At 39.2% G+C, this 22138-nt stretch overlaps 1 protein-coding gene across 3 annotated transcripts in view; it reads left to right on the top strand.

Annotated features, from left to right (window-relative positions):
* Positions 1-22138, top strand: part of SRBD1 (S1 RNA binding domain 1) — a 194881-nt gene that overhangs the window by 107661 nt on the left and 65082 nt on the right. The window lies entirely within an intron of this gene.

Raw genomic sequence — 22138 nt, 5'->3', positions numbered from 1 at the left:
TAAAGGAATTTGGAATCACCAAAGCATTCAATGCCACTTTGGGAGACAAATTGCACGACTTGTATGTCAAAAGATTTATTATCCTTGGGCAACAAAACGGGTCTCAGGGAAGAGTACTAAATTATTATGACTTTCTTTCTTTAAGCACAAGTTGTTATTTTCAGCCAAAAAGTTGGAGGAGAAAGACTTCTTAATAATTCCATCTAGAAGCACAAGCAAGAATTCTAAGTTACGCATTTATTTATTTATTTTACAAAATCTATACCCTGCCTTTTTGCACTGATCAGGGTCACCAAGACAGACAGCAGATTAAAAACATACATAATAAAAACACATCTTAAAAACCATTCAAACCAAACAAAAACACATCATTAAAATTACTAAAACCAAGCTAATACATATACCAAAAAGCAACAAATTAAAACATAGGGCAAGAAGGAGGGTTCACTGAGGGAATGCCGGGCGGAACAAAAACAGTCTTCGCCTAGTGGCAGAAGAGAGCAGCCGAAGGGGACAGGGAAGTCGTGGTGCCATGACCAAGGCCTTTTCCCTGAGTTGCCTCCCGCCGAAACTTAGAAAGCAGAGGTGCCTGAATCAGGACCTCGGAGGATGAGTGTTGTGAGTGGGAAGGTTCTTCAGTGAGTAGATATGCTGGTCCTAAGACATATAAGGCTTTAATGCACCAATAAAATTGTGCCCTCAAACAGATTGAGAGCCATTGTAGATGGACCTTTTCCTATGGACTTGTAACATAATGATTGCTCCCCAGTACCGAATTCTTGTTTCTGTTTGGAAAGGAGTATATGAACATCGACTCTGTACCCTTTTCAGTCTGGCTTCAGGCTAGGCTACGGGACAGAGATGGCCTTGCTAGCTTTAGTTGATAACCTCCATCTGAGTGTAGACAAAGGTCATGCCTTATTGTTGCAGCCTTTGGTAATGTGTACCATGTCACCTTAATGAGTTGCTTGGAAGCAGAAGTAGGTCTTGGGGGATGAATCATTCCTCATAGATTGGACTCAGTGGGTTGCCATTGGAGATCAGTTATCATCTTGCATGGTTCCACAGCACGCAATCCTATCCTCTATGCTTTTCAATCTCTGTGTAAAGCTCTTTGGACAAATCATCCGTATTTGCGGGGTTGGTTGTTGTCAATATACTGATGATACCCTGCTCTATATATCCTTATCCAAATCTCCTGGTGATGCAGGGGTTAAACATGGGATAATTCTGCATGTAGAACAGGTACTCTGTCACAGGGCCCTAAGTCCACTCCATGGTTGTAATCCCCATGGACCTCAGTCATGGGACTCTGCACATTTATCACACTCTTCCTCATTTAAGCCCAAGGCAGCAAACATAGTTTTCTCACCACCATTTTCTTTTCACAACAACACTGTGAAGTAGGTTAGGTTGAGAGAGAACAACAGGCACAAAATCATTGAGAGGTGAGATTCATGGCTGATGGATTTGAGCCTGGATCTCCGATGTCTTTGTCTGATAATCTAATCTCTATACAACACTGTCTGTGGCCAGACCGCTTCTTAAATTGGAAACCTATTCCTGACTTGGAGCAATGGCTTAGATTTAGGTTCATTTCTCAAGGGCTTTTGCAGAGAATTCTCCCAGTTTGTGTCCATTTTTTTCCCCTAGCCAGTCCATGGTTGTTGATTTTTTTCTAGTCAGTCTGTTTACTATGGAAATGTTTAAAAACAAGGTAAATTAAGAAAGAATCATGCAACATTATTTTTTGACATGTTCTACTGTCTTAAAGTCTAGAATATTCTTTTTTAAAAAGGCGTAAAAGTAGAGATTGCCAAGATGCTAAAATTTGTGTCTGTGATCAGGTTCTGTGTATGCACACTATAATTGTGAACTACAGATATCCCGTTTTCTTTATTTATATTTTGTATAGTCTGCCTTTGTTACTGAGACTCAAGGCGGATTATTATAAGTCAGTATGATCAATGACTGGGGTATTCAACGAACAGATTGCAGACATTTGAAAACAAGCAGAAATCTGTAACACTGGTGAAACAAACCATAAACAATTTAACACAATAACAACAACAACAACAACATTAGATTTATAAATCACCATTCAGGACAACTTAACACCCACTCAGAGTGGTTTACAAAGCATGTCATTATTATCCCCACAACAATCACCCTGTGAGGTGGGTGAGGCTGAGAGAGCTTTCTTCCAGAGCTGTGACTGACAAAGGTCACCCAGCTGACTCCAAGTAGAGGAGTGGGGAGTCAAACCAGTTTCTCCAGATTAGAGTCCGGCTGCTGTTAACCACTACACCAAACTGGCTGTCATTAAACAATATGAAAACTACCCACTATGAGCATACGTACAGCAACAGATAGCACTCAGTAGTATAGTCTACAGTCCCTATCTCTTTACCAAAGCATCTCTCCCTTACAGCACACTCCTATTACTTGTGTAAAAAAATCTTCCTGAGTAATTCAGTAGTGCCTTGTTTGCAGAAAGACACGAGAGTGGGAATCAGGTAGGCCATTCCATAAGTTGGAGCCACGACAGAGAATACGTGTGTACGAGCAGCTGCTGATTTTGCCCATTTTCAGGTTGATTTGCTATTTTAGCTTTTAAAAATTTTTGTATTAATGGAATACATCTAAATGTTCTTGGTTCAAGTGAGATACACCTAAAGAAGATCCCTGTTTGCCTTACAAGGGCCTTCTCTGTGCTGTGGTCACTTCTCATGCTGCAAGTAGCGTTAGAGGTCCACTCTGCAGCCTCTCTCCCTGCTGGAATTGTTGCCCTGGTTTCTGGGAGAGCCAGCAACATAGCACGACTCCTTTCATGTGGCCTGAGGCCTCTGATACCACCTGGGCTGCATGGGAAGAAGCCGCCCCGCAGCAGTTCCCACATCTCAGATCGCTAATATGCACCATTTTAAAATTGCCTGGGCACAGTTTATTGACCAGCTGTATTTGTAAACAACATAAAAATCCCTTCAGTAATACATTCCTGTTTTGTTCCACGCTCTGAAATCTTCTCAGCACATTTGGGAAAATAACATCCTTTAAGCATCGGAGAGATAAACGTGTATAGGTTTCAAACGCCCAGAAGGAAAGGATACTTCATTCCAGATGTAACTGCAGCTTTTTGTGTCAAATAAAATCTGCAAATAATGCTTTTATATATAGGCTCCTTAAGGGAAAACAGTTGAACTAATTTATCCCTGCTAGTTTCCATGTATTGCTCCAGGGTCCTGATCAAAGACGAGTTTCATAAAATATAATTGGAATACCTAATGTGAAGTTTAAATACAGTGTGGGTAATGCCATGCCATTCCCTCTTGCCCTCTTTCTGGCCTTCCACCCTTCCCTTGTTGTTTAAATGCGCAGTTTTCTGGTTTTTTTTTTTTTTTAATTCTGGGATCCCTTACCATCCCAAAATGAAATTGGATATTATACAGGGAAGTATGTTGGTATCTTTAAAAAAAATCAAGATTGATGGAAATGGACTTGAGGCCACTTTCTTAAACTAACCTATTGAAAGTTTAGGGGGTTATTGTTTCTATAAGGGTTGCTTCCCCTTTATTTGGAAGTAGGAGTTTTCATTTAATATCCTCCAGTGTCCGCCTTCTGTTGCTGTCATATGAATACAGACTCCATTTACAGTTTTTGCACTGGATTCTTTAGATATTTAGTAGAATAAACCTATTAAATTGTAGCAAGGTCTTTGCAGTTGGATCCAAATGGGAAGCCAAGAGTTGTTCTTTCCTGACAAGTGGGGTGGAAGTTTTCTTCTCCCATCAGTGCAAGAGTTCTGTGCTTTGGCCAAGCCTGTGATTGGCATTTATGCAGGCAGGCTTTGTTAGATGAGAATTTCAGCATCCATCTCAAGCAACATTGCAGTATTATACTAAATGCAAAATACAACTTTCCCTCCCTTGCAATTCTACATGGGCACCCAACATGTAATGTTCTCTCAGGATAATGGGAATTTTGTGAACTTGAATTGAATGGAGTGTTTTATTATTTACTCTGTTAGTGAGCAACAAATGACTAACGTGTACAGATGGGAGACATGCTAGTAAAAATTTCTGTGGGGTAATAACATTTGTAGATGTCTTGGTTTTTTTGTAAAGTTTACTTTCAGAAAATTTGACATTTTTCTGCATACTTATCTGCATACTTATTCTGTGGCATTCATGAGTCCACACATTTTGCGCATATCTTGAAACTGCTCATTTCCATCTGGCTGGTTTCTCTCCTGCACATTAGCCATTTTTTTGCAGGAGGTGACAGCAGTATCTGTATCCTGCAAAATATAGTAGGAAGCAGATGTTTGTTCTAGGCATATGGAACAGAGATAGGGTGTTAATAAGGTCTTTTAAATTAGGAGGCCCCTGCTACTATGGGTTAGTACAATCCCTGTGGGTATATGAGTGCGAGTCTTTATAGGCTCAGACATGGTTGCTGCCCACCTCCCCTGGCCTGCCGTCTTCCTGCTTACACTTGCTGGTAGGGGCGGGGCTGGGGGAGAGTTGGGTAGCTGCTGTTGCAAGCAGGCTAATAGGACCCTGGTAGATTTTCTCTGAATTTTTTTCATAGTCAAGTTTCTCCATTGTATGAATCAGTAATTTTTTACTCTGTTATGCTGGCAGTACAACAGATGTATAAAATAATCAAGAGATATCCAAATATGTATTTCATTATTTAAGACACTATACATTACAAAGTGTTGTATAAATGATATCTAGGAATCACTTTAATTAGATATCTTTAGTGGTAATTAGGAATATTGTGATACTCTGCAGATAGAGCAAAAGCTTAAGACAGTGATCACCAGAGTACTATTGGAAGTTCCACAAAAATAAAGATGAAATAGTAAAAGACTACATGGTAAAGTGGGAGCCAATCTTGGGGTATAGTATAGATCTAGAACAATGGCGACAGATATGGAAGACAAATATTAAAATAACAAAATCAGCCACATTTAAAGAAAACCTAACCTATACAAAATGTTCTACAGGTGGTATGTGACACCAGAAAAATTAGTAAAAATGTATCCAGAAATGTCCAACAAGTGTTGGAAATGCAAAGATAAAACAGGTACATTCTTTCATACTTGGTGGTTGTGTAAAAAGGTGATGAAATACTGGAAAATGATACACGAACTATTGCAAGAGGCACTAGGCAAGACTATACCCTTTAAACCTGAAATGCTTCTACTAAATATTATACTGGAAGGGATGCATAGGGAAACTAGATATTTGATACTTCATACACTTACGGCAGCAAGAATAGTATACGCCAGGCATTGGAAGAACACAGATATATCAACAAAAGAACTGATAGAAATTTTTTTGGAGATTGCAGAATAGGATACACTAACAGAATTAATAAAAGAAAAAAACAGACATGACTGGAAACAAAGATGGATCCCCTTTTATAGGTGGATTGAATTAAAATACAAAATAAGAATTTAATTATAGTCTAGAAAGATAGGACCCAAAATAGCAAGAAAAGAAAATGATTATCAAAATTAAACAAAGTAGACTTAAAGAAATAATAGGCTAACAGTAATGAAAAGTCTACACAAATACAATTGAACTGTAGAGATGGAGTGTAATATATTGTATAAATATGTATTAATCCTGTAAGATTTGGTTTTATCTGTTTGTAGGTTGATTTGGAATTAAAACTAATAAAGTATGTTATTAAAAAAAAGAAAGTTCCACAATAATTAGTGAATTGGAGCCCCATTTTTAACAACAACATTCGATTTATATACCATCCTTCAAGACAACTTAACACCCACTCAGAGCGGTTTACAAAATGTGTTATTATTATCCTCACAACACTCACTCTGTGATGTGGGTAGGGTTCCCAGGTGCCCGCCTATAGTATTTAGCACAGATGGCTGCAGGTGGAGGAACTAATGTGATCTGCCACACCCAAATGCTCACAATTTTCACATATATACTACAACCAGAGTTCATAAGGGTTGTATGTGTGTGTGTGTGTGTGATTTATTTATTTAGAAAATTTACATACTGCCTTTTTAGAGAACTGCTTTAGGCAACTATGGCCTTAGAGTTAGACTTCAGCCTTTCCTCGAGTTTGCTTCTTTGAACTGCACTTGGGAGATTGCATATTGAGAGCCAGTTTGGTGTACTGGTTAAGAGCATGGGACTCTAATCTGGAGAGCTGGGTTTGATTCCTCATTCCTCCACTTGTAGCCAGCTGGGTGACCTTGGGTCAGTCACAGCTTCTAGGAGCTCTCTCAGCCCCACCCACCTCACAGGGTGTTTTTGTTGTGGGGATAATAATAACATACTTTGTAAACCACTCTATGTGGGCATTAAGTTGTCCTGAAAGGCGGTATATAAATCGAATGTAGTAGTAGTAGTAGTAGTCTTTGTTGTTGTTAACGTTCCTGTTATTTATGTAGTATTTATTTAATATTTTGTTTCATGTAATGATGACTTATCTCTGGGTTTAATATCTGGTTAAAATTAATTACACCATCAGTTTTATTAAAAATATGTGAACTTCAGTGTGTTGTGAATATACAAATATCCATATAAGTAGCTGCTACTTCATTGGCGTGTCTTCTGTCCAGTCCCACATGGGAACTGCGCATGCTCAGGCCAGCTGCTGGCCGTGCATGTGGAGTCCCAGTGTGTGCCTGCACAGAAGACCACTTGATGAACAACTGCAACTTTGTTTTCATTGTCATACTACTGTGCAGTCTCACATGGGTAGTTTGTTTTCATGAGTAGCAAAAGGAAAGAGAACAGTTTAATTTTTTTTAATGTAGAAGGGACACACACAGAGACAGGTTGTTGCCTAAAGAAAATCTGAAAAATTGGAATTTCCAGATGTTAGAGACAGAATCTTCCAACTTTGAGCATATAAAAACACATTTTTCATCCTCATTGAATATGTGTGTATGAGGAACCTCCAGGGAATCTGCCTGAGGCAGCTTACAAAATAAAACATAATAAAATATGAAACATTAAAAGTTTTTAATTAAAACACAGAATTAAAAAATCACAGCTGAGCACAAAAACAGTTGATAGTTTAACTGCAATTTTAGATCTTAATCCCAATACTAAGTTTGTTCCTGTAAGATCAAAAATAAATGCATAGTCTGTCTGTTTTCACTCATATACTTACACAAGCATATAAGATATTTGGCATTCAAAATCTTTTTACAACGTATTTCTGTTTAAATTTGACTATATACCAAATGCGTGGTTCCATTGTGTTTATTTAAGTAGTCATGAACAATGTATGCCAACTTACTAATAGTACTTATGTGTGTAGATGTGTTTTTCTACTTTAGTGCTTGGAACTTTGTTTTATGTATTAGAGATAAATAGCACTACAGGGTATTTAAGGTACGGTAGAAGGCGGGTGTCTCGAGACAGTTGCTTGCAAAAAGTGATTTTGAGGGATGATGTGCAGCTGAGTGGTTTTTAAATCTCTAAGGTGTGATTATGTCATAACAACTATAACTTCTGGACTTGCTTTATTACTTTTATTAAAACAAATATGTATGAAGGTGCTTTATATTTTTTTTGTGATGAGGGAAATGAGGTGGTTAATTTATGAGGTGAATAGAACTTTCAGCAAACAGTGTGCAGCTTGCTTAGATATCCTTAAACCACACAGTTTGCAGGGAAATTATCATTCAGTGGTTTGATTTGTGGATTTTTGCTGTCGTCATTAAAAGGTACAGTTTGTCTACAAAATGGTTATTTTACATTTTTTGCCTCCTGGGGTTTTTGTCCTAGGGTGATGGAAGCATGTCTGCTTATGTCCTATAATATAGAGATGCAACATGGTTTTAAAATAGTTTGTGTGTGCGCGCGCGCAACAGTTTTAAATGACTTTCACACAGGCTTTTTGCTCCAGCTTGGTCTCCAAACAGCCGCGTATTATTTTTGAGCTTGCACACAATGTCGTTTGCCTGTTTGTTTTCCTTTTGCTGTTTCCCAGTGCCTTCTCCATGTTTTCTCAAACTACCTTTGCTCTGATATTTCCTCCTGGGGCACACCTGAAGCATGCTTGTCATTCAGAAGGTAAGCTGCACTTAAAATGTGCCAAGCACATTTCAGCACTACCATTTTGTGTGGTGGTCAGCTTGCTGAAACTTTTTTAAAAGGTACATACATAAAGTGACCAAACTATTTGAAAGGAATTTTTAATATTTGTAACTTTATTAATAACAATTGTTCTTCTCACTTACTATTATATATTTATTTGCGGTAGTATGTTTTGGCTTTTTTGGGTGGTGATGAACAGCCCACCAGAGAGGATTATCGAAAGACAACCAGGGACATTTCTCAGTCACAATGTGTGTCAGTGAACCAGAGGAGTCCCTTGGGTGACTCCACTAACCTCGACAAGTTCAGAGGCAGGAAACCAGTTGTCTGGTAATGATCTGGCATGTCATCCTCCAGTAAAAACACAGCACAAGGGAAAGGCGCTACAAGAGCAATATAGGAACAATGAAAGAGAACAATTAAAGGAATATATAGGAACAATATAGGAACAATTAAAGAACAGTGTGGAATTTCTGTCATCGCAACACTTCAGCAGGAACTGTAGCACCAATGAAAACATCGCTGGATACTGCTAGAAAGGTGTTAATGTGTAAGAGGTACCTTAACATGCTTTATTAATATTAAGAATGAAGCATTATTTCCTCAAAATTGTGCTTCTTGTGGCTAAACTACATGAGGGACTAAATAGACCTCCTGTGGAACGCTATAGTATAGGCACCACCACCACTGTTCGGAACAGTCAAACAGGAGCGAACCCTCCAAAGCATGCTGCCCCGCCCCCTCACTCCCAGTCTCTCTGCAAAGATCCCATAAGTCAATGGTACTTAAAGTCACGGGGGGGGGGTCAAACCACATGAGACAAAATACATTTGAATAACGCTCGAATTACACTCAAATACACTCGAATTACAAAATACATGAATTACCCGTGTAATTCGAGTATATTTTGTCTCGTGTGGTGAGACCCTGAGAGGTCCAGGAGTATCAGCAAGGATGCAATCCCCCATCTCTTTCTTCTGGCAAAAACAGCCTGTTAATATAACCAAAGCTGTTTGCATCCCAAAAGCAGAATTGAATTCAGATTGATCATATTGTAAGCCTAAATGCACCCTAGGGCAACCCCTGTGAAATCCAGGTTTTACTGTAAACATCATTTAAAAAATTAATAGGGATTTTTAAATAATGTTTTTATGTGGTTTTCATTTCTTTTTATGTAAAATGTTTGCTAAAAACTGTATGCAAACTTTGAAATTAATACAAAGTACAGGCATAGATATTTTCTCAGAAATAATGTTGGCAAGAAGGACTGAAAGTCTAATATTTCTTAAAGAATGGAAATGTTTCTCTCAGTGAAAGGTTTGCCAAATTTTCTCAAAGAGAGGTAAATATAGGCCTGCTATGGCTATTACCAGGACTGGAACTGGGTAAAATTCTAATTAATGTCATTTTTTTTACCACCGTGAAAAAAAAAGTATTAACTCCAGCTATAATTATGAATTTTAAACACAGTTTCATTAATGTGCAGCAGGAGGTTGCCGAATACACACAGTTAAAGTTTTGGTTGCATGTTCAAATTGAGATTGCCTATGGCAAATTTAGAATGTTCGTAGAAATAAAAAGTTAAATATATTAATAGTTAATTAAATATACTTTTTAACTGCTGAATTCAGGTTGGCTTAATATTTTAATGGCTTTTTTCTTTGCACAATGTGGTTTAATAAGTTTGTATGACACCTTTATTCCAAAGAACTGAAAATGAAGTTCTTGCTTCACAATAACTCTGTTATAAGTTTGGCAGTGACTTGCCCAAACCCAGCCACCTTTGAGAATTGAACCTGCTTGGAATAAGATATTTTAGGACTGATATTATATGAGGCAAATCAGCTTGAGTCCTGAGCTTTATTTATGTTTTTAATTTATATGGCAGAGTGAAAAGAAAAGAATCACAAAATAGTTGAGGCAGTGTCACTTAGAGAGTTTAAGCCTTGAAATTTAAGCTTAAAGAAGTTCTATGACACCTTAAAGACTGATTTATTGTAGCATAGTTTTTTGTGAGCTTAACATACCTGAAGAGTTTTCAGCCCTGGAAGCAAAAGTGAAACTTCTGGAGCCAGGTACATACAGAAAGTTTACAGATCACTTTAACAGAGGATAGTGTTTGTCACATATAATGGTAGAACTTGGTAGAATGGTTGATGGGAGGGATTTGTACATGAGAAGGAAAGGCAGGAAATGTAACCATGTTACATGTTTCTCTAAGTATTAAGGCTCTGATTTTATTTTGATGGGAAAGGAATAGTCTTTTTAAGGAAAAGTTTTTAGAGAGCAAAACTACAAAAAATACTGTACAGCGACATTTAAAGGAGTTATTATGCTTTGAAATAACTTATAGTTTTACTATACTAAATTTCATATTCCTCATTTCTGTTTTGTGCTATCATAATTGTTTTCTGAGTTTTGGAAATATTTAAAAAAACTTTTTTGGGATACTACATTTAATTATTTTTTAGGGTTTTTTATTGATTTAGGAATTTTATCTGTCTTAGTTTGCATGCTTCTTACATGTTTTAATTGAATGGCTTAAAGAAAGATTACACTGACTCGTGAAATATTCTCTTTAAAATATAGCATGCAAATCTTTGGGTGTTAGTACTGAATCAGTTTACTCATGTTCTCATACAATGTAATAAATGCTTACACAAAAATCTTTGAAAATATTTTAAATCATATTTGGAAAATGTGTTCATGCCAGATGAGTCAAAGGGGCACGATCCAGAGAGCTTCTCAGGTTCACATAAGGATCTTCCCTGAAGCTGTAGTGGAGCTTTTTACTTTATTTTGTTAAACAGCTGATCCACACATGATAAGCCAAAAGTGTTTCTAATTCTGAAATGCCATCAGCACTGAAAGCAGTTTGCCATGAGAAAAACAAGTCTAAAAACCCCATTGAGCGCACAAAATATCTGAACTCTTTGCATCTTGGCTAACTGGGTAGTATTGCAATTAAAAGTTCCTATTTTGATAATTTTTAACATAATGATAATTTTTCTTTCATACTATTTCATCAAGAAATGTGTTTTACTAAATTCCTAGAAGTGTTCATAGAACAGGTTTATCTGTATTACAGTAAATATTACTAATATTTGAACTCAGTTTTTTTTTTCTGTACTGCCGAAGTATTTATATAATGGAGATATTTTATGTCTTGTGATAAACTGTCTTACTTTAGAGATTTTTCCGGCTAATATAACTTTTTCACAACTGGCTTATATCTATAAAAGCACACAGTCATAGAAATGAATATCTTGTTTTACTGTGTGGTGGTTATTATCTCTGACCCTTATTTTTGGATCACTAACATATATATACACTTTTTCTATGTCAGTCATTGTCTTAAATTTCATCTTTGTTCTGCTTTCCATTACATACCAGGAATTATATGAAATTAAATTAATCACTACTCTAAACAGAAATTAAATGTGCCCTAATCCAGAGTTACGTTGTTTGCTTTTACAACTGTAAGTCATAAGTAATTAATTTTCCTTGGAAAATTAATTCACTTACCATTCCCAGTAGCATCATATGTTGACACAGAGTTATAGATAGTTTAATGTTTTTCTTCAGCAAGTTGGCTTCAACTTTGGGAGACCTTAAATCAAAACAAATTCTAACTTACTCAACTGCATATATTCAGGGTTATTTAAGATGAATGTTGTCTTTATTACTGTCATCCAGATGATGACTGTAAAACTACAGCCAAGCTTGCAGAATCCTCTGCCTCGGGGACAGTTGCCAATCTAATTTTTAAAAAACATTTCCATAGTTTTCAAGTTCAAGCAAGGTTGACCACTACAAGTCTAAACAGGAGACTCACTCAGACCCAAGCTTGAGAATTTTTCAGACATGCTTTAAAATCTGTTAAGCCTGGCTTTTGGGGTATGGTGTTAAGCCAGAAGAAGGGTGAGAATTTTTAACTGAGTTTTGGTACAACTGAATTTCTTTGTTAAAGGGATTTTATCATTTATCTGTTCTGAGTTTTTGGAATGAAAAGGCCATAAATATAGATTGATTCAGAAAAGCACTTATAGATATCATAAACAAATTCAGTCTTCCTAGAGGATGGGCATCAATCACTTCCAAAATAACAGTTGGGTCCATGTATTGCCTAGTGCTTTCTCTAGTCTCCATTTAATCCAACATCTAGCCAGAACCTATAGATATTATTCAGATCCTTGTATGCATACTGAGCAACCTGTTGCTAATTGAGATTCCTTCTGCTTGCTAACATGAAATCAACAACAACAAAAAAAGAGGAGCAGTTGACCTGATAATGAAGTGCAGAAATTAATTTATTCTCAAGTTGTTTTGAGCGAAATCGGACATTAATTAGGAAAAAATTAAAGTGGTGGAATTATAAATAGAAGATTTTTACTTTATCTCAAGAAAAACCATTTTATGCCATTCTTTTGATTACGCTCCAAACCTTTTACACAAAAAGAGAGACCCGTGTTAAAAATGGATCAGATTAGGCTCAATTCAGACGTCACCTTCCCAGTCTCCAAACCACACTCCATTTTTTATATTCGCATGGAAGGACTGCCTCAAAGTTATAATTTCAAACAATGGTTTGAAGTTGGTTTTCAGACCATGGTTTTGGGTTTTCCTTGTTAGCATTAAATGAACTAAGATTACAGCAAATTGTGGGAGGATATTGGAAATTCTATATGAGAAATACCCAATGTGTGATGCATTATTCATTTCTGAACGATGGTGTAGAGTGACATCTGAACTGAGCCTTCAGTTAGAAGTATTTTTCCTTAGGATATGACATTATTTCGATAGGCTGGGATACAGAGAGCTAGTTTGAGAAGCTTGGACATGTCCATTGTCTCCCCCCCCCTTCATGTACTATCATGTCATTGTACAAACTGCTTCTGAGCTTACCAGTCGTTTCCAATACAGTATGGCAGGCTTCTGTTCATAAAGCACCAATCCAAAGCTGTCTTTGATTGTGAATAACAGTTCTTCTCATTTATCTTCACAGTGGTCCTGTCGGAATAGTTTAGGTTGAAACTGCTGGATGTAAGATCTTTAGAGGGGGACCCTATTGCACTCAGCATGGAGGAGGAAGACAAGAGGAAGATGCTGATTTTCTCTGGCAGCCCCTCAATGGGCTTTCCTTCCCTAGCTGGGTAGCTGTGGGCTGCCGGGGCAAGCCATAGCTGGGCATGTACCTGGCTGTGCTGCCCATAAGGGAAGGAAGTTTCTCTCATGTTTACTGAGGCCATTAGTACAAGGAGCTGACCTCAGGCATCTTAGCCTTCTTGGGCTTTGGCTTGGTAAAGAACAGTACTGGAACATACCTTAGTGGGGGAAGCCATGGTACTTGTATGAAGAAAAAAATGCAGAAATCCCAACAATCCCCGAGCCTCCTTGCCCTTCTTCTCCTCGTCCTGCTGTTTGTTTGCCCAGTTGAGGACAGTAGGTGCGGTTTTTTGAAATGACTGGGAAAACTAGGCTCACTAGGACACTCAATGAGGCTCACTAGGGCTGGGGGCAGAAGGATCAGCTTCTGGATCAGGTTGGTCTGGGCAAAGCCAACCAGCCAGGGTTCACAATGGGGTCCACATATTGCAGTCTTGGGGGCAGGCAGTGTTTCGTGCAGGCTTTAGGGTGACTACTGTGTCTTCTCACTCGTCAAGAGAATTTTCTCTGTAACCAGTTGTGGAGCCACTGGGGACAGTGGCTGGACAAGGGGCCGGTTCAAGGGCAATTGCTGTGGCACTGCCACTCTCACATGAGTTTGGGATGTCAGGTGCATGATTAGTACACACATATATAAATATAGAAATTAACTTGTAATGGCATCAGGTCTCCCCTAGACATCTCAGTTTACTGTTTCTCATAGCTGACATGAGTACTGAAAAGGATAAATAGGAAAAATATGCAAGGAGCGCAGCATACAGAGCCCAGTCTTTCCAAGAACCATCCTCCCAGCCAAGGGATGTGGGGGAAAGCACATCCAGTATATCTCCAGCTTAAGGCTTTCAGTTACTGGTATTGTGAAGGGCAGACCTTATTTCACAGTGGAGGTAGCAATTTGCAGCACATGAAAAGAAAAGCCAATACTACCACCTTTTTCATTCTTCGTACCTTACCCCATAATATTCCTTTAGAAACCTGGCACATTCCCACCCTCCTACCTCTTTCTAAGCCAGTGCATTACTAACTTTGCAATTTCTTTCAGTTTTTTATTTTATGTGAAGCTAAAGGTCAATTCCTGCAAAGACAACAACTGGCAGGGCCACCTGAGGGCAGTCAATCCCTTTCAGGTAAGTATGATTCCTCAAAATAACCAGGCAGACCAAGAGATCTCTTCTATCTTGAATGGGATTGTATTTCCTTTAAAAGCCAGGTTTGCAGCTTGGGAGTGCTGCTGGACACAGCAGTCACCTTAGAAAACCAGGTGGCTGGAGGTTCAGATTGCTTTTATTTTTATTTATTTTATATTATTTATTTATTGTCTGCCTTTCTCACTGAAATCCAAGGTGGATTCCACAGTGCAAGTGAAATACAATACAACCAACAGGTAGGACATTCACCAAGCAAGTACAATAATGAACAGCAGTTAGGACATTGAGTGAAAGAGATACAATAGGGTATAGTAGCATAACGTTTGAAAATAAACATAAGTTTGAGCAATAACCTCTCTGAAGCTATTCATAACTAATTTACATGGAATATTAAGCAATGAAGAAACTCCCTAGTGGCACATACCTGCATCAGTATCCAGTAGTACAGCATATATTCCCTGTGCTCATCAAAGCATCCCTCTGAGCAATTCCTTATGACACAGTTCTATAATCTGAGTAGAAAGCCCTCCCGAATAATTCAGTTTTGCATAGTTTGCAGAAAGCCAGGACAATGGGCGCTTGCCTGACCTCCTCAGGTACGCCATTCCATAAGGTGGGGGCCACCACAGCGAAAGCACATGTGTGGGCAGCTGTTGATTTTGCCCAACTGTGGGGTTGTATCTGCAGAAGGTCCTCTCTAGATGAGTGAAGGCGCTGTGGCGGAACGTAGGGGGAGGGATGGTCGCAAAGATATGAGGGGCCAAGGGCATGAAGGGCTTTGAATGTGATAGTCATGACCTTGAACTGATGGGAAGCCAGTGGAGTGACTGCAAAATGGGAATGATATGCATACCCTGGCTAGTTTCTGAGAGTAAACAACCTGCAGCATTCTGTACCAGCTGGAGGCTCCAAGTCAACTTTGAGGGGAGACCTATGTAGAATGCGTTACAGAAGTCTAGTCTCAATGTCACTTTTGTCCAGCTTCAGTTGGTGTGTAAGCTGCACCTGTTCCAGGCTCAGTCAGACCTAGCCACAGTGATCCTTGGGCTCCACAAGCTGAAAGGTATCCATATGAATCAGACAAGCAGATGCCAAAGGTACATCATCTGAACATGCATCCATGCCAGGATCCAACTCAGAGCAGATCTGGGCAATTTTGTCTGCAAAGCAAGTAGCAAATTGATCACAGCAGGCTGCTGTGTGATCAAAGTCCAGTCCCCTGGTGCTGTGATGTAAAAGTCCCCAGACCACACAGAACAGCTCAGCTGCATGATTATTTGCAGATGCACTGATGACAGAGTTAGTTTCTAAGGTGCAACTGGATTTCTGTTCAATAATTTAGTCAGCGTGGGGCATTGAGGAGATGATGGCTGCCAAATTAGCTAAGGAAAGGCTGGTCAGAAGGAAACTCAACTATTTGATTATCTCCCTGTATACCCACCTGGAACTTGTTTGCCGTCCTGGTAGTATGTGTCATGTTCTCCCATGTGGTAGTTCTGTCATGCATTTGGGGATCTGACCTGTATTTTTTCCATACAAATCATATGCTCTACCTATTGCCAGGGATCTCTGTTTGCTTTTAAATATTGTAAATCATAAGCAGACATTAGACTCAGCAACATATATTTTGTATGTTGTTGTTACTTTGTATGCATTGCAGACTCATCCATGTTTCTGGTGCTTTACAGGGTACAAGAGTCTTCTCTGTGGACTTACTATCTAAAATATATATTGTATATAATATAATAATAATAACATTCTATTTATATACTGCCCTTCAGGACAACTTAATGTCCACTCTGAGTGGTTTACCAAGTGTATTACTATTATCTTCATGACAATCACCCTGTGTGGTTGAAAGAGCTCTGAGAGCTCTGACTGACCCAAAGTCACCCAGCTGGCTTCAAGCGGAGGAGTGGGGAATCAAACCCAGTTCTCCAGATTAGAGTCCTGCCGCTCTTAACCACTACACCAAACTGGTTCAGAGATCTTGGCAAGCACAACCTGAGTTCTGCTCATGCAATGTAGGTAGATTTACTGCCTCTTTCCTCTTCCATCTTCTTAAGTCCCCCCAAAGTTGCTACTCAGTCAAGAAATTATGTGAAATGGCAAGGAATATGGTACAGTATACTGCAGCTGGAGGGGGAGAATTACCAGAATTTGGGATTCTGGCCCTATATGAGAAAAAGTGTATTCTGATTTGTAAGAATCTCTTTGAATCCCAGCCTATGCTAATATTAATTTGGGGGGGGGGAGTTATCTGTGTTATTGACCCACAAATATCTTTAGCAATAGACCTGTACCTAGCACCTATTTGTCACCCAGCCCCCCCATACTTTTATTAATTGTTTTCTATAATGCTTATTTACAACTTGCTGTACAGTGATCAGCTAAAGCAACATTCCCGATTGTTAAAAAAAAAGCTTAAAACAACCACTGTCAGTGTAACTAATTGAACATTTTCATATGAATAATAGAGTACTTTTGAAAACAGGCAACATTTCTTAGGTTTATATGATACATGTATGTGTTGTAATAGGTACCATCTTAGAAAGGGCATCCCATCCCGTGTGAGTGTGAAAGGAGAATGAGGGACAGGACCGATCTCTTCCTTGTCTTCTGTTGATCCCTCTGAACACCTGAAAAACTGCTGCTGAGGGAATGGGGATCCTCCTAATAAAGAACTTACTCTGCTGAATTACTTCTCGTAGTGCAAGAGGAAGGGGGAGATCTCACCCAGTGTGCGGCCATGCTGCAGCCTCCTATACCAAATACTGGCTTGCCCAGGGAGGTCACCTGGCCTCTTGGCATCAGATATTTAGGGAGGGGATTCATGGGGCTGCTAGGTGAAGGGGCAAATGCAGAAGATCTGCCCCTGTGAACTCCTGGTGCTTACAGTTGGTGTACTCTAATCTGATATAATGAACCCCTCTCATAAAAAGGTTTGATCGTTGATGCAGGCAAATCAAAATGCTGCTGGGCTTCTTGACCTTGTGCCTCCATTGAATAAATATAAATATACACATATAGAAAAAAATCAAGCTTTATCATGCTACCGTTGTTGGCATTCTCCCAGTTTATTGTATTTTGATTGCCAGTATAAATATTTTGTGCCTCTTCTAACAGTAACATTTAATATTAGAATGAAAAGTAGATTTTTCCTCGCACACAGCCCTCCCCAAATGAATAGTGTGACCGTGATTACCGCCCCCCCTGCATTCATGCAAAATGGAACCACCAATTCACAAAAGGCACATTTATAAAATAAGTCTTGCTTGTTTGAACTGTAACACTGCCGCCACTGGAGTTTCACCTTGGAGACTTAAATAAATATAAATAGACTAAAGTAATAAACACTCTGTGTTTTATGGAGCAGTGTGAACCTGAAAAGATTTCTCTAGGCTAACAACCTCTTGGCAAATGCAAAGAAAAAATTAATTTGATTCACTTTGGATCTTGAGGTCCTAAGAAACCAGCTAAACTAAATCCCTTGCATTTTGTGATGTTCTAAAACTGTCTCTTCTCTATGAACCATTTCTTGCAAGTAAGAGTTACATTTAGTGCCAATATACTGGTAATAAGTCTTGAAACACAATCTAAATAATGAATGATTATATGCATATGTATTTGGAGAGAACTGTATCATCTAAATACTGTATGATGATACAATTCTCCAAATACGTACGCATATAATGTAAGACAAAGTGAGGCTTGGCTAAATTATTGTATGTTGAAATTTCAGAAGAATAATTACTTCAGACAGCTGAAGGAAGGTTTAAAGAATGCCAGTCACGTTGCCTGGCAAATTTGGATGATCCTAGAGCAGCCTTGGAAGAATAGTAGGGAATAAGTTTCTGTGATACATTTCTCCAGCATTGTATTCAGATATGTTAAAGTGTGGTTTGATTAAATTCTCTTTTTATGAGACATGTGAATGCTTGCCACTCCACATATTCTGGTTAGTAGGAGGGCTACAAGCTGAGATTTCTAACCACAGCTGCATCCCTGCTCACAAAATTGGCTTTATAGTAACTCTAGTTAGTTATTCTGACGTAGTCAGTAGCACCACCCCGAGGACTCAGAGGTCCTGCAGCAGTTGGTTCTCACTAACAGCAAACAAACCAGGACTTTTTAGGGGGGAATCCTTCTTTTTTAGTTTTGATCATGTTTTCCACCATGGTTTTAAGTGAACAGCACTTAACTGTGATGTCTGAATGCAGTCAAGGTGGAGGGTTCATTCCCACAATTTTTTAAAATTCCCAAGTGCTTAGGGAAATATTCTGCATATAAATTGCTTCCTTACAAATATGCAGATATTTAAATTTTTCAGACTCCGTTAATTCTAAATAAGGTGTAATGATTTTGAACGTACAACTTAGATAATGTTTCAACAAATGTGTACGAGCTGTTGTCAAGATACTTTTATCAACAGTCCAGAAATTATGTAGAATGGTGTAAAGCTTGATTGGATAAATAAAGATTGCTGTGTAGGGCAGTGCAGCCTGGACCAAGTGGATGTGGTTGCACTCCCTGTAAAGGAGCAGGTTTTTAGCTTGGAGGTGCTGCTGGACCTGGGCCTCCTGGTGGATAAATGGGTGGCAATGATGGCCAGGGATGCCTTTCACCAGCTTTGGCTGGTGAGCCACCTCCACCCCTTCCTGAAAGATCTTGCCACTGTGGTGCATGCCCTGGTAATATCTAGATTAGATTACTGCAATGTGGCCTGCATGGGACTGCCCTTGAAGACTGCCCAAAAGGTACATTTGGTACAGAATGCTGCAAACAGAATGCTGACTGAAATGGGATTTAAGGACCATGTCACTTCCGTCTTTTCCCACCTCCACTGGCTCCCAATTTGCTTCTGAGCCAAATTCAAGCAGCTAGTATTGACCTTTATATCCATATACTGCTTGGGGCCAGCTTACCTGAAGCACTGCCTACTCTCATATGAACCTAATAACCACTCCAGTCATCTTCAGAGGCCTGCTGCAGGTGCACCTGCCACCTGAGGCTGGATGAGTGGCAACCCAAAAAAGGGCCTTCTTGGCAGTGGTGTTAAAACTTTGGAACTCCCTTTCCAGGGAGATTTTGCTGTCTCCTGTCAATCAATGGGGGAAGACTATTTTGTTTTGTTTGGTGTTCCCTCACTAACTCTTCTTATCCCTCCTCCCTGGTGGTGTGTTTACATGTGTTTATATTTTTATGTTTCATTTAAAAATATTTTCTATATATATTTATTTTAAATGCTGTTTTAATGATTGAAATGTTTTAATATTTGCCTCCTTAAGGACCCTGAATTGGGTGGAAAGGTGGCATAAAATATTTTGAATAAAATAAGAGGTAAACAGGAATCTTCTTTGCACCTCCTACATCTGTGTTTGACTTTGGTAGCTTGGATTCTAGTTGTCAGGCCCAGTTTTGAAAGTGCCAGGAGCAACTGGATTTTTGCTGTCTCACTGTAAGCAGTAATGGACTACAATTCTGTGCACAGTTGCTCTAAACGCTGTTGTTTTTAAATTGGATTCTCATATACATAGCAAGATAGCATCCCAATTGCTCTTTTCATGCATTACAAACTATTTTTAAAATAATTTTCCTTGCAATTATACAGTTTTTTTGCCTTGATGATTATTCTGTTTAGTGATGAACTAGAGCCCATGCATAATTCTGTACATCTATAAACTTTTTAAAAATTCAAACCATGTGAGAAAAGAGAGAGAGAGATTATCATAGATACCATCAGTTTTAATGGAACTATACACATTTGCAAACCAAAATGCAGTTTTGGACTACATGGCTGTAAATTGGCAATCGCTTTTGAAATAAACATCATCACTGTAAACTCCAAGAGGAGGAAAACACAGAAGAAAAATGAACAAATAACATACAGTGACTCTTAATGTAAACGTTTGCCTCTGAGCAGGCCACCAAGAAGTCTACAGTGATTGACAGCAGTCCTGGTTGAGTATTTTTTTTTCTGCGGCAACACTGAAGTCAGTCAAAGTATATAGACAAAGCTAAGTGAATACCAGTTTCCCCAGTACAGGGGCTATTTTTTAAGGAAGTCTAACTAAAACCAGATGTTTTGCCTAGACTTAGATTCGTTGCTGCCAAGCATCTCATCAGAGGTCAGAGTTCTGGGCTCAGGGCCCTGCTAGAATTCTTTCACAAATTGCTATTCAGTGAGGTTTTAATCCTAATGGAAAGAATAATGTGCTTGTAAAATCTGCAGTTATTACCAACACAGTATACATATTGTGGACTTCAAATGACTACATATTTCATTCCCATAAACAGGGAATGCAGATGAATGCTGTGTGTAATAGCTTTAGACATTCAAACTTAAACCAAGGAGAGAGTTTATACTACTGTTAACCATTTGCATTCTTAACACCCATGTAAACGGAATAGTAATCTTGTCTTACATGGTTAATTCCAGCTTTTTAAACAGCTCCCCCCTTCCATATTTTGTCCTGTGAGAAATTTTTCTTAAAGTGTAATTTTTTTAATTTTCAAAAAATGACATTTATAGTTATCAGATTGACAACTTTGTACAAAGATGTTAGCCAATTTCCGGAGTTCTTTATTAAGTAATATTTGTACAGTTACAGTGAGCTTTTTGCTGTACATGTTTGATGCAGTGAATGCGGCTCTCCCAGCACGGCAGAATGCCGCTGGAGCTGGGAGCTGTCCTTTGAGGCCCCGCCCGGTGGAACGGAGACAGTCTCCCTTCCTGGGCATCCGGGGCTTTGCTGGGGGGGCGGAGCCAGGAGCCATTTGCTGGCTGCTCCTCCCTTCCCCAACTCCAGTCTCTTCGATCGCTCGGCCCACCCACCTCACCCTGTTTTTAGTGCAGGACTAGCTGGCTGCTGGGCTCAGAGCCAGGTAGGAATTTTTCCCTCTTTTCCCTGATTGGCTGTTGGGAAGGGGGGTTTTTCGCCTACCTTGCACTAATGGCAGTGGTTGAGTTATTGTTGGGTTGTGCTGTTTACTTAATAGTTGGCAGGAGATTTTGGGAATAGGGTGCAGGCCGGTGAGCCCCTCTGGCATTTCTCCATGCGTGGGGTGCAGGGCTGCCAGGACAGCGGGATGCTTTTGACGGCTCCTTGCTAAGAGGGCAGGCGCCTGAGGGGATCCCCAGGAGCAAGGCCTAACCTCATGTTTGATGGCTGGGGCGTAAAGGGTGCTTGAGGGGGGATCCAAGGCCTGGCTGCCGGGTTCCAGCCATTCAGGAGATGGCCTATACCCGGGGCAGTGGGGCTCGCCCAGACAGGCAAGGCGGTGGTCAGTGGTATGACCCCAGGGCTTGACCTGTACCGCTTAGTTAGCTCTTGCCGTGCATTACATTTATGGTCATTTTAATAAACGGCCCTTTATTCCAAGCCTGTGTCTGTCTCTTCCTTCCGGCGGGGGTTTCAATGGTTTGTATTATATCTGTGAAAACTGGTAACCTTTTCTTGTTGGTGATTACAAGAGTAAGTGCATAGCAAATATACTTATATATATACATAGCTTATACATATGCCATTACTTATATGTTCATGTGTTATATATTTGATATCATTTGTATAATACACATATTATGCCCCTTTATAAATACACAATTTGTGGGATACCAGTGTACTTGGTAATTTTCAGCAGTTTTGTTTTCCATAGTACTTGCTATGAAATGATTTTACTAATTCTAATTTTACACTGTCCAGCCCATCATTGATTCTCCATTGATGGACT

The sequence above is a fragment of the Eublepharis macularius genome, chromosome 1, assembly GCF_028583425.1.
Source record: "Eublepharis macularius isolate TG4126 chromosome 1, MPM_Emac_v1.0, whole genome shotgun sequence".
Classification (NCBI taxonomy): domain Eukaryota; kingdom Metazoa; phylum Chordata; class Lepidosauria; order Squamata; family Eublepharidae; genus Eublepharis; species Eublepharis macularius.
This window is presented reverse-complemented; position numbering and strand designations above follow the sequence as displayed.